The sequence below is a fragment of the Physeter macrocephalus genome, chromosome 20, assembly GCF_002837175.3.
Source record: "Physeter macrocephalus isolate SW-GA chromosome 20, ASM283717v5, whole genome shotgun sequence".
NCBI lineage: Eukaryota > Metazoa > Chordata > Mammalia > Artiodactyla > Physeteridae > Physeter > Physeter macrocephalus.
Window position 1 is genome coordinate 92,825,150 of NC_041233.1, and position 17,500 is coordinate 92,842,649.

Genomic DNA, 17,500 nt, shown 5'->3' on the forward strand with positions numbered 1-17,500 from the left:
ATGATGGCCATTCTGACCGGTGTGAGGTGATACCTCACTGCAGTTTTGATTTGCATTTCTCTAATGATTACTGATGCTGAGCATCTTTTCATGTGTGTGTTGGCAATCTGTATATCTTCTTTGGAGAAATGTCTATTTAGGTCTTCTGCCCATTTTGGGATTGGGTTATTTGTTTTTATGATATTGAGCTGCATGAGCTGCTTGTACATTTTGGAGATTAATCCTTTGTCAGTTGCTTCATTTACAAATATTTTCTCCCATTCTGAGGGTTGTCTTTTCGTCTTGTTTATGTTTAAAAAAATGGAACGCTTCACGAATTTGCGTGTCATACTTGCACAGGGGCCATGCTAATTAAAGGATCACATTTAATATATAGTCCTTGAAGTCCATTCAGAGGAAAGTAATGTTTTCTGAGGAACACTTGGAAGAACTCAGAATCACTCCATTTAAAAAGAAAAGGCAGGTGGAATATATTGATGGAGATGGGAGTGTCATGGCCAAAATCCTTATTTTCCAATACTTGAAGGGTTGTCATGTTTAGATGTCCTACACAGCTTCAAAGGGTAGAAGTTACAGAAATAAACATTTCAGTTAAATTAAAGGGGAAAATGAGCCGTTTAGACATGAAATGGACTGCCTTAGGAGGTGGTGAAATTCCTATCATTGGAGTTGCTAAAAAATAAACTAGAGGATTAAGTGTCAGGATATTCAAAAGGATGTGCAAAAATCATATTAGAGGTTAACTAAACGGTTTTGAGGTCTCTTCCAACCCTGAGAGGGTTAGAAAACAGGTCATGGTAATGTCACCAGAAAGCAAATCTTCACAAACACACAGCCTGCCCATCTAATCTCTCTGAAGTGGGGAGCAGGGGCAGGGGTAGAAGAAAAGGAAGCCGATGACTAGAAAAGTAGTCAATAGGAGGAAGTCAACTGGTTCTGAGGCAGAAGAATCAGAGCCCTAGAGAAACGCACTGTCCTTGAGCAAGTCAATCTGACCTTCTCAAGCACAGCCTTGTTCAAATTTCTATAAACACTTACTTAACTCACGGGCATGCTGGGTAGCTTACCATAATCCTGAGGTGACATAGTATACAGAGCACAGCAGTGTTTTAAACTGGGGGTCTCCGAGTATATATACATCAGCATTTACCACATTTTGTGGCTGGATAAACAGAAGCACCAAGAAGCTTAAAAGGGTAGCTAAAAGAATAATGCATTTAGCCAGGGGCTGAAACAGAACCTTCCCAGATTTCTGCCTTTTTACTGACTCTGTTGCGACACAGAGAGTTAAACAAGTAATGGGCATACAAGGGGGCAGAAGACAGAGTGAAGACAACTTCCCCGGCACTCACCTCTGCTAGAAGAGGGGCAGTTTCAACTCTGTACTTGACCACCCACACTCTAAACAAATAGTCCCTTGGGACTTCCCTGGCAGTCCAGTGGTTAAGACTCCGCACTTCCATTGCAGGGGGCGCGGGTTCGATCCCTGGTCGGGGAACTAAGATCCCACATGCCTCAGGGTGCACCCCCCCAAAAAAAAATAGCCCCACTAACCACTATCCCACAACCAAGGGTTAAACGGAGAGAAAAAGTTAGCACTCCTATAAAACTTACTGTTTAAGTTACAGCAGCTAATACGCCAGTCCCTTGCTTAATATAAAAACGAATTTGTTATCTGCTGAGTTAAAAAAAAAGAGCAGTTAGAGTGGGGGAGAGGCGTGAGGCCTAAGCCTCCCTCAGGAGGCTCATGTGCGAAGCTGAACCTGAAAGTCACTGCCAGAATCACGTACAGAGCTTCATAAACAGATGCTGAGACCTTACCCCAGGCTTACGAAGTCAAAGCCTCTACGAATGGGGTCTAGGAAAGCTTAGTTTGTAAAAGCTTTATAGATGATTTTGCAGCTCACACAAGAATCCCAGGGTTTGTATCTCATTCCTAGACAGATACCCGAGGTCTCACAGGTCCAATATGGTAGCCACATGAGGCAGTGAGCCTTTGAAACATGGTTAATCCAAACTGAAATGTGTTGTACATGTGAAAGACACACCAGAGTCCCGAAACTTAGTACTAAAGAGATTGTAAAAGATTGATTACATGTTGAAGTGATAATAATATTTTGGATATATCCTGTCAAATAAAATATATCATTAAAATTACTTCCTCTTGTTCCTTTTTATTTTTTAATGGGGTAAATAAAAAATTACATATATGACACTGGTACTGTATTAATTACCTAAATATGTAGGTGCTGTATTAATTATCTCTTACATTCCTATAGACTTCTGCAGTTTCAAAGTGTGTGCTCTGCCATCCACTGTCTCACTTGCCACATTATCCATACAAAAGCTCAACCAAAGGAAATCACTCAAGCTCACTCAGAACTACCATCCTCTTTATTAACTTCTTTCAGTTTATAAACCCCTTGCTGCTATTTTACGTCTTAACTGACTCCAGCTCGAGCTCTTTAGTTTCAATTAAAGCCAACAGCAGTCACCCTTCATACTTCTGTAGAAAAGATGCTGCCTAGTTTTCCATCCTTCAGGAGATATTTTCCAATGGCTGTATCTTCAAAATATGGCACCTATTAAAAATTAGTCATAATTACAAATCTGGCGATCAATCGCTACTTGCCCAAAGTGGTGTTAGCTCAAGTATTTGTCACCTTCCTATGTATTGTACCCAATCATTGACAATTTGAGTCAATTTCTATGCCCATGGGTCTACTAATCAACAGAAGGAAAGAAATAAGTCACATGGTTTCTAACCTGAATGAAGAAGACCTCTGCTCACATGTGTAAGAGATGATCTCTATCATCTAGAGTAGAAGTGGCTGACAGAGGGAGAGAGGGCATTTCAGAGAGAAGAAATGTTAGAGGGAAGGTGAGGAGGCTGCTGTGATAATGGCATCTGCAGGGCACGACATGACCAGCCTGGCTCCTGTGAATGTCCTTAAAGACACACGAGCAGTGACAGTGGTTCGTGTGCGTGTGTGTATCAGTACAATCTGAGGTGGTGCCCTGCTCAGTACAATCACCTTATATGTTCTTGCATCACCAACTGAACTATAAGCACAGGTCTCCATGCAGGTGGAATTACCTCCTGCCATAAAAGTGACCAAACCACGAAACCACTGGCTAAGTCACACTGCGGCTGCTTCTGAGAAGCAGAAGTGTCATTCATTTTCACTTGATGGAGGTCAGTTTTGTTTTTTTTTTTTGGCCGTGTCACAGCGTGCGGGATCTTAGTTCCCCGACCAGGGATCAAACCCGTGCCCCCTGCAATGGAAGCGTGGAGTCTTAACCACTAGACCGTCAGGGAAGTCCTGGAGGTCAGTACTGAAGGAAGAGTGACAAGACCTGGATTGCAGCACCAGCCATTCAAATAGTAACCATAAAATCCAAAGCAAGCCACTAAAACATGGAAGCTTTGTGTCCACCTCGTGGGATATTTGTTTGAGAGCCTCAAATAAGACATTTGCACTCTTCACCACTTTAATTTCCCAGGATCACAGCACAGCAGACATGAAGGAGCATGGACATTGGAGGTAAACAAGTAAATCACTGCTTCTCAGTCTTGGTTCCCAAACTTCAAAAGAGAGAAAACGCCATGTAACTCAGGTAGTTGTTATGCAAATTAAATGCGATCATTTGTATAAAGCACCTGGCACATAGTATGCACTCAATAAATAACAGGGCTCTTCTCCCTATTATTATTCCAAGTGATGTCAAGCCGCATCCAAATTTATATGCACACAAAATTAGCATTGGTTTTAGTCAAATATGAACAAATAATTATCTGTGTGCCTATATATTGAAATTTATAGGGACGCAGAATAGCAACATTCATGGCAGCATCTGTCACTGTATATTGTGGAGGCGATTCTTCCATTCGTGAGTGCTGGAGTCCAATGAGTGGTCTCCCACTAGGCATGGCAACTCAGTTTCTAGACCGTCACTGACAATGGAAGATTGGTTCTTTAGAGAACGGTCAAGCCCCCGCTCACATCAGGACCACTTTGAACACCCTCTGTTCAGCAAAACAAACAGTAACTGAGAGAATGGTCTCCCAATGAAACTCAGTCCTCTCCAAGTTCTTTCTAAGCATGACACGTGTTTATAAGACATTCTTCTGTTCTGCCATTTCCACAGGGTTCTAATAACAGCGGCCCAACTGTAGCCATCACTGTGTGTCACACACTTACGGGAAAGGGGCCATATTGAGATCTGTTATAACTGGAGGTAACTTGGAGAGTGTAAGGGCATGGGTCGCTATACTTGAAACAGCTCCGACAATCCTGGTGCATATACACTCAACCACACACAAATAACCACTGCAAAGGTAAAACAGCCAGAAAGTCAATGTTGAAAAAGTGTTCTTTTAATGGACATGAAGAAGGCAGAAGGTGCATTATCCTGTTCAAAGTTTGATTTTTATCTTGTATCTTCCAGGGGTCTTCAATAAAAATTTCTTTATTCAGAAAGGCCCACTACAGATAGATAGACAGGTAGAGAGAGATATATATATGCCGAGTTTAAACTTCTTTTTCACCATTTTAAAAGCTAAATGATGGTATAAAGAAAAGTTTAGTCAAAAGTGATCTAAAACTGAAGGGTGGGGTTATATACATGTATATCTGATAAATCTTTTTGGCTGTAAAAATACATGCTTATAAGAAACGAATAACTCAATCAATACTGAAGCGTATAAACTACAACACTTGTTTGTATACAAAACTGCTGCCAAGTAACAAATGGATAAATGACAAAAAATTCCCACTCTGAAAGCATAATTTAAAAGTCTCTAAAAGCAGGAGATGTACTCATTCTACAAATCGCTTCAGTAGGGATCTGATGTATATTTGTCAACAAAGTGCCTTCCTTCCTAAACCCTATTTATTCCCCAATACTAGGAATTCTCTTCTCCCCTTTCCAGTATAGTTATTAGGTGAGGTCTTGAGGCCAATGTCACAGCTGACTCTCCAGGCAAGGCTGGCACATCGTGGGCAAGTCTCCCCTCCCAGTACAGAGGGGCGGAGGATACTGCATTTCAGCTTGTGCCATTTCAGATGTACCGAGAGGCCATGCTTGGTCCCCAAAGGCCACGGCTCTCTCACCTACTCCTACCGTGCTTTTGAGAGAAGAAAACACTGATGCATATTCAGATTAATGTCATAACCTTTCCTGAGAGCAAACTTTGCCTGGGGGGTGGGGACAGCGGGGCCGGGGGGCGGGTGAAGTAGCGCTTTGCGGCAAATAGTCCCTAGATGGGGGGTGAAGAGGGACACAACACAGGTGGGAAACGGGGACACTTTATACCTTCACAATGTAGCCTAGACCCAGCCTTGCAAAGAAAGATAGCAGCGACCAAGTTATAACTTAGTCAGTCTTGGGTAATTCCAGAACAAAGGAGTCACACATCATTTCTGACCTGTATCCTACTTGACTTGTCAGACACTTTATATAATGGCGATTTTTATAGCTCTCCCGGGTCTACCCTTTCTATACTAAGGCGTGAGAGAAATAACACACTCCCTTCCAATTATACTCAAATAGCAGCCTCTCCGGAAAAACCCACGGTATTAATGGATCTAATTAATATGGCATCAGTATGATTTTTCCACTCACTTACACCCTAAACTGTAGGCTATTACAGGAGGAAGGAGAGGACAAGAAGCACATCTTGCTCCCTAAGGGGGAAACTGGTGTCTTCACAAATACATCTGCTAGTCTATTCTTGAGTTGTGGCTTCTACCGACTCCAGACTAATTGTACTCAAATTGATGGAGCCAACAGACACTTCATCCTGGGCTCCATTTTCACATCTTACTTTAAGATATACCATGAGGCAGCTGGTACAGTACCATATTGGCAACTAGCTTTATGAACAGCCAGAAGGGCCTAAGTGCAGGCGAAAGAAATAGGAAGAGAAGATGCTGTGTCAGTTGACTCTAATGAGAAGTCTCCTAGGAGGTCAGATCTTGTTCTTCAATCTCCAGTCAAGAGGATATGTGTGAGTTACTCACCAGGTTTGTGAACGCTAGTAAATTATACACATTAATAAAAACTGCACAGCTTCTACAAGGGGGTTCTTTAATTTCAAATTCTTTTCTTATAGAAAAAAAAGAGGAAAAGGAAAAAAATAATTGCTCAAATGATCCTTCATTAGCTGGCCACAAAGATGCAAAAGATCCCTCCCCGCAGGAAGTCCGGTCAGCTGTTTAATTGGCATGACTTGTGACGCTGGAGCGTCCCGGCTACACAGAAATCCACAGGTGATTTGTATCATCCTCACTGCAAGGCAGTGATGCCACTTAAGTGCAGGGGTTTAAAAGTAGGTGCTGGGCTTCCCTGGTGGCGCAGTGGTTGAGAGTCCGCCTGCCGATGCAGGGGACACGGGTTCGTGCCCCGGTCCGGGAAGATCCCACGTGCCGCGGAGCGGCTGGGCCCGTGAGCCATGGCCGCTGAGCCTGCACGTCCGGAGCCTGTGCTCCGCAACGGGAGAGGCCACGACAGTGAGAGGCCCGCGTACAGCAAAAAAAAAAAAAAAAAAAGGTAGGCGCTAATGAGCCACTTTGTTGTTGTACTCGAGACTATATTTTGGGAACCATGCAGAGCTGTGACTCCTTCTACTAACAAGTGATTCTTGAAGATTTCTGGCTGCTTCTACCACGGCACCCAAACAGGGGATTCAGATTTTCAAAGCCCCAATGCCCAGCAGAAGTCAGTAACCATCCCATGGGTTTTCAGACTGAGTCCACACACAACTTATTTGCAAAGCACAAATAGAATCACAGATGCAGAAAACAAACTTACGGTTACCAAGGGGGGAAGGAAGGGTGGGATGAATTGGGAGCCTGGGATTGACACATACACACTACTATGTACAAAATAGATAACTAACGAGAACTTACTGTGTAGCACAGGGAACTCTGATCAGTGCTCTGTGGTGACCTAAATAGGAAGGAAATCTACAAAAGAGTGGATATATGTGTATCCACTATATAGAGTGGATATATGATTCACTTTGCTGTACAGCAGAAACGAACTCAACATCGTAAAGCAACTATACTCCAATAAAAATTAACAAAAAATTAAAATACAACAAAAGAAGAAAATATGAAAATATTAACACCTGTGCACCTTCATCCTTCCAACCTTCCAAATACTTCCTTGACTCAACCAAGAAAGTTCTAGGAATGTGTGTTCAACAGTTTTGAACACCACTTTTACGACACTGTAGAGACAGAGGGAAGAGTTGAATATTCCAGAGTCTGCTGGTGAGACTAAGCCTATTTACCATGTTAGCTTTATGTAGAACCGGATACCATGAATGAGATATGGAATGGCAATGGGGCGGGGCTTTCCTTCCAATCAGTTTCCACTTTTTCTTGATTTTTTTGGTTTGTTTGTCGGCCTCACAATCAGGAATCCTGACTAGACTGTGAATGGCATTCTGACAGATATTTTGAAGACAGGAGACAATATGCTTTTAGCATCTGTCCAATTCAACACAGGTACTTCTGTGTTCAATCAGCCTGTAATGGGGGTCTACAGCATGTGGAAAAGCCGGACTGCAATACAGGCTTTAAAATTATCATTAATGTATATTGAAATGAACAATATGCCCCAAATGCCTTTACATGTCAAGTATGAAACCAGTTTCTAGCCCCTGCAGATGGAATAAAAATGAAATGAAATGCTGGCAGCGATTCTCCAGCCCTGGGAGGGAACAGGTTGAAATCTCTGAGAACAACTGCTCCCCAGAGGCTGTGAGATTGCAGTTAGCAAACCGAGGGAGGCCGAGGTGGCTACAATAAACCTCTGAGATTAGTTCTGAACACCACTGATGTGGGCCCTGGGCAGGGAGAGGCAAAAGGAACAGGACAGACTTTTTTAAAATTAAATAAAAATAATATGTAACAGCAATTAGCTTTAAAGTGGTTTGATCCCCAACTCTGTTTTCAAAACTTGGCACTCAACTCTGCAGCAGGCTCGGCACCTGGAAAGAGGAAAGCTCAGGGCTTTCAAAAAGAAATGAATGCACTCACCTGATTGACACTAGCTCACCTAAGCAGTGTTCAGTGGAGTTGGAAATGCGCATAGTTAAAATCCAGAAGTCAGAGTCAAAAGTCCCGTACAGCGTGACACAAATACGCTGCCTTGGACATTCTCACATCTGTGACTCTGGGATAATGATTCTTTTGTTGGTTGGCTTAGAAATATGGAAGGAGAAACATGCCCGGGATGTCTCTTTAGCAATCACTTTTAAAATGAAGAGACAGGGGCTTCCCTGGTGGCGCAGTGGTTGAGAGTCCGCCTGCCGATGCAGGGGACGCGGGTTCGTGCCCCGGTCCGGGAAGATCCCACATGCCGCGGACGGGATGAAAAAAAAAAAAAAAAAAAAAAAATGAAGAGACAGTTTCCATTTCAACAGGGAAATTCAATAACCAAGAGGTGAACATATGTCATAATAAATAAGCAAATGAAAAGGCATTAGCATGTTTAAAAGAGGAAATTTATTTGTGTAACACTTAGACTCACGTCATTAAAAAAAAAAAAAACTCTACGTTTGACCTGTTACTTCAAGCAAAATAAGAAGGGTTGATTCATTGCATGTTATATTGCTTTCCTGCACACCTTTTTTTTCCAAATGGTTCTGTTGGAGAAAAATAAATCATTTGTACAGTCCACTCCTCAGCCATCCTACTTAAAATGTATACCCAAACCTAATACAAGTCCCCAAACTCATTTTGCCCCACTGAATCTGATGTCAAAATCAGCTGGCACATCTGCCGAGTTCTGGATATTAACTCCCAGTAGCAGATCCTATATTCAAACAGTTCATTTTAAAGAACCCTCAAATGGTCAAGTTCCATCTCGATAATTGTGGACTTTAAAAACTATACAATTATAAACCACATCTTCCGTTGATGGGCACTTGGGTTGCTTCCATATCTTGGCTATTGTACGTGGTGCTGCTATGAACATGGGGGTGCATCTATCTTTTCAAATTAGTATTTTTATTTTTTCCAGATATATACCCAGGAGTGGAATTGCTCGGTCATATGGTAGTTCCATTTTTAGTTTTGACAGGAGCCTCCATACTGTTTTCCACGATGGCTGCACCAATTTGACTCAGAGACATAGAATACAAACTGGTTACCAATGGGGAGAAAGAAGTCAGAGGGAGAAATTAGGGGTATGGGATGAACAGATACAAACTACTATATATAAAATAGATAAGCAATAAGGATTTACTGTATCACATAGGGAATTATACCCATTATCTTATAATAACCTATAATGGAATATAATCAGCAAAAATACTGAATCGCTATGGTGTACACCTGAAATTAACACAATATTGTAAAGCAGCTATACTTTAATAATTTTTTAAAAACTCACTCTAAAACCTATACAATTATTGTTATATATTCATCTGCTGCCTTTCAGATGAAGTTTGCCTACAACTGAGACAAATCCGTATGTGGCAGGTCCTCATTTGTAAATAAGGTCATGCCCATTTTCTTCTCTCCCAGTTGGAAAATCACAAGAGTTACTTTGGACTTGATTCTTATTATGAGAAACGAAATATCATAAACTCAAATACTTGCTAAAACACAAAGCTAAACACAGTGAGGCCACCTGTATTTTCTTCAGGCATTTATCCTAATTAGAAATTTTGAGGGCCATCAACTTTCCCTCGTACGGCTAACTACTAATTTTTTGTATTTACATTGTCCAGGCCTTTATAGATCAACTTGTTTATGAAACACTGATTAAAGCAAATGCCAGATTCAAATGTGCTCTCAATTAGTCATTTTTCAGCGCAAACAAAAAAGTCAGTAGAGTACAATACGAAAATAATTTTTTTTGGCTGGGCTGTCTGCTTTTTTATCTTACTCTCTGCATTTCCTTTCTGTCCTAAAATCTGGTTCTCCTTTTCTGATTTAGTGATTAATTTAACGATGTAGGCAGCAGGTGCAACCCCTAGACCAAATCAATCTTCCTATGGTTACGCCTGAGCTTTCCTGGTACCCTGGAATCTCACATCATATAAGGGTGATGGCAACAGCAGTGGTGGTAACAAAACTCCACTTTGTTAAGTACTTTACAGTTTGCAAGATGCATTCCCAGAGGAAATCAAACCCAAATCTTTTAACATAAGCTCAGTCGTCTTCCTATTCCATTGCTGTTCACTTTTTTGATCCATAAAACAATTCCAAATTTGATGTAGCTTACACAGTTGATTCGTTGTTTTTTTTTTTTCTTTATAAATATGGGTGGAATAGTTGAAGCTTTCTTAAACCTGGGGATTGCTGGCTTTTGGGGGGGCTTTTTTTTGGCCGCTCCATGTGGCATGAAGGATCTTAGGTCCTTGACCAGGGATCGAACCCGCACCCCCTGCAGTGGAAGCGTGGAGTCTTAACCACTGGACCACCAAGGAAGTCCTTGCTTACACAGTTGAGATGAAGAAAGTAGGGGGCATAGAGGGAGAGCTATCACGGCCTTCGTGACTAGTGATGTATCTCCTGAAATACTTAATGCTGAAATGGTATAACTAAAAGTGGACACAAAAATCAGGGGAGTAGCAGAAACAGCTGATGATTGGAAATTCAAAATAACGACCTAGATAATTCTCCAGTAGCAAGTGAGAGGGTACTGCATGCGTTCTCCATGATCAACAGGTAAGAGAAGTATATAGCTGCCTAGCTGAAAAGGAGTCAGATGGAGAATAGTCATCTGACAGTGATTGCTTTGGGAGATTAGGGAAAACTAAGTGGCCAGGGAACAGGAGAGAGGGAGACCTTCTCCTCTCTGCTAACCTTGAATAGATTTTAAATAATTCATGATGTGCATCTGTTGCTTATTTAATACATAAATAAATAAAATTAAAAGGAAAAAATAAGTAAGTCAGATGGATTGCATGGTCAGAGAGGGTTTGGGAATTTACTTTTCAACCCTGACTTCACATCAGAATCACCTAGTAATATTGAGTCACTTGACTATCCATTTAGAAGAAAAATAAAGCAAGCTCCTGAAGTTTGTCAGACCATAAGCCTATACAATATGTCAAGATCAATTACAGACTTAGAAACAAAAACAAACTGTAAAACTATCAGCAGAAAATCTAAAATAATTTTTGTAATGATATTGGGAGAAGCAAAATTTTTCTAAGCAGAATATCTCAGATAATTTTTTGTTTTAATACACTCATCTGAATCCCAGACCTTCCCTTCCCCAAACAAAATTTTGATTTAGTTGGTCTGAGATGAGGTCTAGCCATATGTTCCTTGAAGAAATTCCTGGCATAAATTGGATTAACAGTCCTAGTTGAGTTCCATAAACTGCACTGTGGCAGTTTATTAGAGGGCATTTTCTAATAAGTGACAAGAGATAGAGAAAAATAATGAGTCTTCCTGTTCAGGGCCCAGTGCATGTTTCCATGTTCACTACTGAGATTGAAAAAGAGATCAAGTTTATTATGATTTGGAAAACTGACCCTTAAGGAGTTGGAGGAAAACTAGGAAAAAATGAAACAACCAGTGTGATGGACAAGAGAATTTCTTCAAAAGTAAGAGTCTGCACGTCCCCATCCAGGTCAGAGCTTGCATGTCTTTGGTAAGATGGGACAAACAAAACGATATTATTTTTCAAGAAGCTCAACTTCCTCTGCAATTATGGTCATTTTAAAGTTTTGGTTCTTAAATCCCTTTTTTAAAAAGAAATCTGAATGATAGTAACTCATAGTGTTTGTTTTCATTCTAGAGTTTTAGGTTGGTAAATAAGGAGTTGGAAGACCTCCATCAGATTCACAGCCAGGCTAGAAGATTTTTTAAATATGACAAATGAAGACTGTAAGAAGGGTATAGAATATATCAAAGGTAGAAAAAGAAGGCTACACTTTGAGAAAATATGCAGATATCATGTGTTATAGCTACATGACAACAAAGTCATCACCATAAATTCTAAACTTTAATGACAACTAAAGTCCTGTACTAAGAAATGGAAGGGGTTCAGAATAAGCTTCCCCCAAAAGTGCCACTTTGGCATGTGGATTATTTTGACTTGAAGACAATTAAGGCTCAGAAGGCTCAGGAAGAGCTTTTTGCCTCCCCTTGACTGCCTAAAAGAGTTTAGACAGGGGAACTGGTCCAGGAAGAGAGTTATCACCAGTGATAACTACAGAGAGTGTGAGCTAGGCGTGGTGCTTCAGTAGAGCTCACAGGGCCTGTCCAAATTTCTCCGAGTCCCATGGTCTCTATAGGGCACGGCAAACATTGGCATCTCCATGTGAACTGCCTTCCTCCCCCTCTGAAGCCCCAAACCCCTGCCCCCATTCTCCTTAGCTCAGGATGGCATATAAGCCTCAACTGCCAAGACTGCCTGTGGGTCTCAGATTCTTATGGAGCTCCCATACGTACGTAATTAAATTTGTCTTTCTCCTGCTAATCTGTCTTAAATCAATTTAATTATTACACCTGCCAAAAGAAGCTAGAAGGATAGAGGAAAAATGTTTCCTCCCCTATAACATACAACATAAATATTCAAGAGGACACGAAGAAGACATAAGACACAGTTCCCGATTCTGAGTAACTCAGAATCACAATTTTATCAAAGCTTCTTGGATTTCTTTTGGATTTCCACTGGAATCTTTAATACAGACCTTCCAGTAAGATTAATATAATAGAGCTAAAGGGAAACTGAGCTGGTAGGATCAATTAATGCCACAACAGGTGATTCTCAACCTTAACAGTGCTTTAAAACAACTTGAGGAGCTTTACAAACAACACACTGCAATCAGGAATCTGAGGATGGCTATAGGACTCAGGTAATTTTTAAAGCTCTCCAGATGAGTCTAATGAGCAGCCAGCATTAAGACCCACTGATGTAAAGTTTATACTCTATGAAATTCTATACTTCAAAAAATGTGTAGACCTTTTCTACTAGGAAGAAAAAGAAAAGAACTCTCTGCTCCCAATTTAAGAGATGGATTAAAGTAGTTCCACTTTTTGTGATTTCGTAGGCCAGCCTCACTACTTTCATACAGTATTTGAAAAGATCTTAGCCATTCTTTAAGTTGAATGGATGATTTGAAGAACTTGAAATAAGTATTTTGGGCTTTGCACACAATTACAAGTTCCCTGGGTAGGGAGACCCTTCCATCAAGATCAGATTGTCTACCGTTACATTTTGTCATGTGACTTAGATGATGGCGGAAAGTCAAAGGGTAATCATCGTCATCACCAGCCCATTTAATGCCTGTTATCAGTACTGTGATAACTGCTACTTTTACACTTAGAATGGTGCAGTCAAAGGCTCTTGGTAGCATCAGGCTTCTGGCTACATTCTTAATGAGTTTAAGAGGGAAAGGAACAAACAGCTGAATGGCTTGAGTTTTTTTTTTTTTTTTTCTTGGCAAAGTCTGTTAAAATCCTAGTCTCCAGACATCCATCTTCAATTCGCCTAAGACTGCAAAGAAGAGGGGGGAAAAAAATCACAGCCCCTAATTAGGAAACCTAAGAGGAATATCTTCAGAAATCTAGGAGGCAGGGACAAGGAACACGACTAATGTAGATTTGTTTTGCATTGACTGCACAGACTAATTCATGGCTGCTCCTCGAAATACACAAACCAGTACTGGCAAACTCTGTATGCAGCTCCTGGCACTAATCCACTACCCAGTGACTTTGCAGCTGCTCAGTGTAAACATGAAACTACCTTGACAGTGAAATTCAATAGAACCAGGTCATTTTCTGTGCTGAAGAGGAATCCAGCGAGACCCATATGTGAGTTAAAAAGCTCTCTCTCTGTAGACTGCATACCTGCCTTCTTCTTAAAAGAGTTTTCTGCAGCTCTCAGTGAAGTCAGGGTTTGGTTCTATTTCTAGATTACTAGCTGTGCATGATAAACAGGAAGGGATACACCAGGACAGGTTCCCAAACCTGAGAACAAGCAGTCTACACAGTAGGAAAGGCTCATCAGAACTGAATGGCGTTCTACCAATGTCTTGTCTTACTGTGCGAATGTCCTTTCTAAAAGGCTCAGAGTGCTTTATTTGTATGGATTGATTCATTATTTTAGGACTCCCATTCTGGAAAAAAAAAAAAAGATGCCTTTTTGTCATATTAAAGATGATAAAACCATGGCAGGGAGAGGTTAAGTATCCTGCCTGGGGTCATAAAGAACCCTTGGTATTTGGGATTAGATGTCAGATCTCTCTGATTTGTGGTTCATGTTTTTTTCTGTTATTGCATACAAAAAGCAGAGGATGTAGGCATTGAAAACAGGGAGCATCCTTAGCCCAAGGGAACAGCTCTGATGTTTCTGCCAAAACACCTCTGATGTTTCTTCACTTAACGCAACAGTGCTTATAATTTTAGCATAAGATCCAATCAGGAGAGGCAGTACCACCCATCTGAGCCAAACACTTTGTCCGTATGACTGTCAGTGTGGGCAATTTAAGGATATTCCTCACTGGTGCCCACTGGAGAGTTCTAAAAATAGGACACGGCAGGAGCTCAGGGAACCCTAAGAGCCAATATTGCATTCGATATTGAAGCATTTATACTGAAGTAGATATAAAATAGAACACTGACATTTATCAGAGGCTGTTTAGACACCAATACAGTAACACAGGTATAAAAACCATCAGGAAAAACAAGGAGGTAAACTACAGCACGTGACAAAGTTTTTTCAATAAAAGATGTTCTGGGATTGTGAAAGACCACCCCCTTCCCTCTCTTTAATACTTTCCTAGTGTCACAGGGACAGGACAGAACATAAGGTGACCTGTGATCTATTCTTTCATTTTGAGTAGAATCATTCCAAGCAGGTAAGAATCATTAGATTCATTCAGTCAAGGAACACCTATGGCACACTTTTTAACACACCTTGCCAAGGACTGTTCTAGGTACTACGGATACACACTGGTAAACAAAACAAACACGGCTCTTGCCCTCTACGTTCTAGAGGAGGAAGAGAGACAATAAATAAATATAGATGTACTACAATGCCAGTGCTATTTCTAAGATGAGATTTAAAGAAAATAAAGTTGGTTAATGGAAGTGACAGGAGCTGTGTTTACAGGTAAGGTGGCCAGGGAGAACTTCTCTAATTAGGTAGCATTTGACCTGAGATCTAAATGAGAACTATTTCATTCACTCAAGTCGTTCAGTTCATCAAAAACTTGATCACTGTCTACTATGTGCCCAGTACTGTGCATTAGAAAATGGCATCCACAAAGCGTCTGCTCCATAAGAAATATTTAGTGGTAGGAAAATAAAGAGATAATACTGCTTCTCTGAAATCAGGAACGGTATTTGCAGCTTTATGTAAGACTTATCCAATGTATGTCTGTAGTTCTTTTGTTTCTTCACAAAATATCAAGAAAGTCCAATTTACACTGTGGCAAGGAATGCCATCTGCCATATCAGCAAAGGATGTTGCGGCCATCAAGCCATCGGGGCTACAGCTGCCCCTGATGGTGAGCCCTGAGGGAACTCAGGAGGGAGACAAACAGGCTGCCTGCCACTAAGCTGTCAGCCTCTTCAGCTGCTCTCAACGGTGCACCCGGAGGGGATTCAGGATGGAGAAAAGCAGGATACTGTCCCTAGAGAGCTAAGGTGCATATCAAAGCAATGATTTCAATGAGCCCAGACTCTTGCATCTTCCCATACACAGAAAAGAGCTAAATTCGTTAACTTGACATGTCTGGTTTTCTTTTATTAACAATACTCTTTGATGTTCCAACTACCTGGTTTTTGTTGCAAAAACTCCTATATATCCTGGGCCCTCTATATCCTCTACATCCCTTTCCTCTTGAGAGCAGTCCCTCAGAGCGATGTGAGAGGCTGCCTCCTGGGCTTAAACCCTCAGAAAGTCTGCCGAATAAAACACAATTCTCAACTTTTAGGTTATGCATTTTTTTTCAGTTGTGATTAAAGAATCATAAATGCAAGCAGTTTAAATAGCTTAACTGGTAAATCTTAAAATGACCTTTCATCCATTCAGAGATAGCAGGAGACCTTTTAGTAAAAGGTAAAAACAAACTTTGGAAGCCCTGAGGCTTCCAAGTAAAAACAAACTTTGGAAGCCCTGAGGCACCAGCACTGTTGCCCAGGGTGCCAGGGGTACCAGCTGGAAAAGCATTGTCCTACACCAGGAAGGGTCGTTAAACTATTCTGACACCTAGTTTTCAGTAATCTCTCTCCCAAGTCTGTATTTTCCACCTGGATCACAGGAATAACATAAAATAATAAAATACTAATCATGGAGACTTAGCCATCAATGAGGGCTTCTTCACTATGGGGGAGGGGCCTCAAGACATCCTCCCCTCGAATCAAATACTGAAGCTAAGATCAAGTCCAGTCACATGTCTCACTATACGGACAAAGGAAGTAAAAAACAGTTTCCATAGAAACATATAATGCAGTTTGAGTAAAATCTAAACAGGCAGTCATTTGGAGCTTTGTCCTAAGAATCAGGAGATGGCAACTCTATTTACGCTTCTAAAACAATCTGTTGTGTGACCTTGGGCAAGTTACATAATCTCTTTGAGGCTCAGTTTTCTCCTCACTGCAGTCATTATATGAGGCTTTCAAATATCTCTGCAGAGTCTAGTTCAGCCTGAGCAGCTCTGCTTTTACCTGTTTTGACTGCATGTCTGGGTAAGATTTCATTGGGAAAACAGGTGCCCTGATGAAATAAAATCCCCTCTTTCTACTCCAGGATACCACTGACAGCCATGTAAATGAACAGCCAAACACTGTCAGAAAGCAGTATCATTGGGGCTAACTCCCAGTGTAAATGTAGATTAACACAATGTGACAAATGACAGATACACGCAGGCGCACACACACATACATACACACATACACAAAGGTTGTTGGTTACTGTAATGAACTTTTACACTCTGTCCTTTTCGCCTGATGAGGTAAGACTCTATCATTATTAAAATAAGAATGCTTATTCCTGAACTGTCATTTATACATTGTATATTTTTTAAAATACATGAAAGAATTTTCAGGAACACAAGCAATTACAAAGAAGGAAGGAGAACAAAATAGCTCTTTAATGTTTAAAGGCTGCGTGAACTAGAAAAAGAAAAACACTGAAAACAAATCATTACAGGACTTCCCTAGTGGCACAGCGGTTAAGAAGCTGCCTGCCAATGCAGGGGACACGGGTTCGATCCCTGGCCCAGGAAGATCCCACAGGCCGTGAAGCAACTAAGCCCGTGCGCTACAACTGCTGCGCTGTAGAGCCCGTGAGCCACAACTACTGGGCCCGTGTGCCACAACTACTGAAGCCCACGCACTCTAGGGCCCGTGTTGTGCAACACGAGAAGCCACCATAACTAGAAGGCCGCGCACCGCAACGAAGAGTAGCCCCTGCTCACCGCAACTAGAGAAAGCCCGCGGGCAGCAATGAAGACCCAACGCAGCCAAAAATAAATAAATAAATAAATTTATTTTTAAAAAACCAAATCATTACATGT

General features: G+C 41.1%; 1 protein-coding gene and 1 pseudogene across 2 annotated transcripts in view; both read right to left on the reverse strand.

Moving 5' to 3' along the window:
- The window catches only part of UNC5D (unc-5 netrin receptor D), a 634,719-nt gene that overhangs the window by 419,577 nt on the left and 197,642 nt on the right, over positions 1-17,500 (reverse strand). The gene's annotated exons all lie outside the window — the stretch shown is intronic.
- LOC112066954 (uncharacterized) lies at positions 295-389 on the reverse strand (annotated as a pseudogene).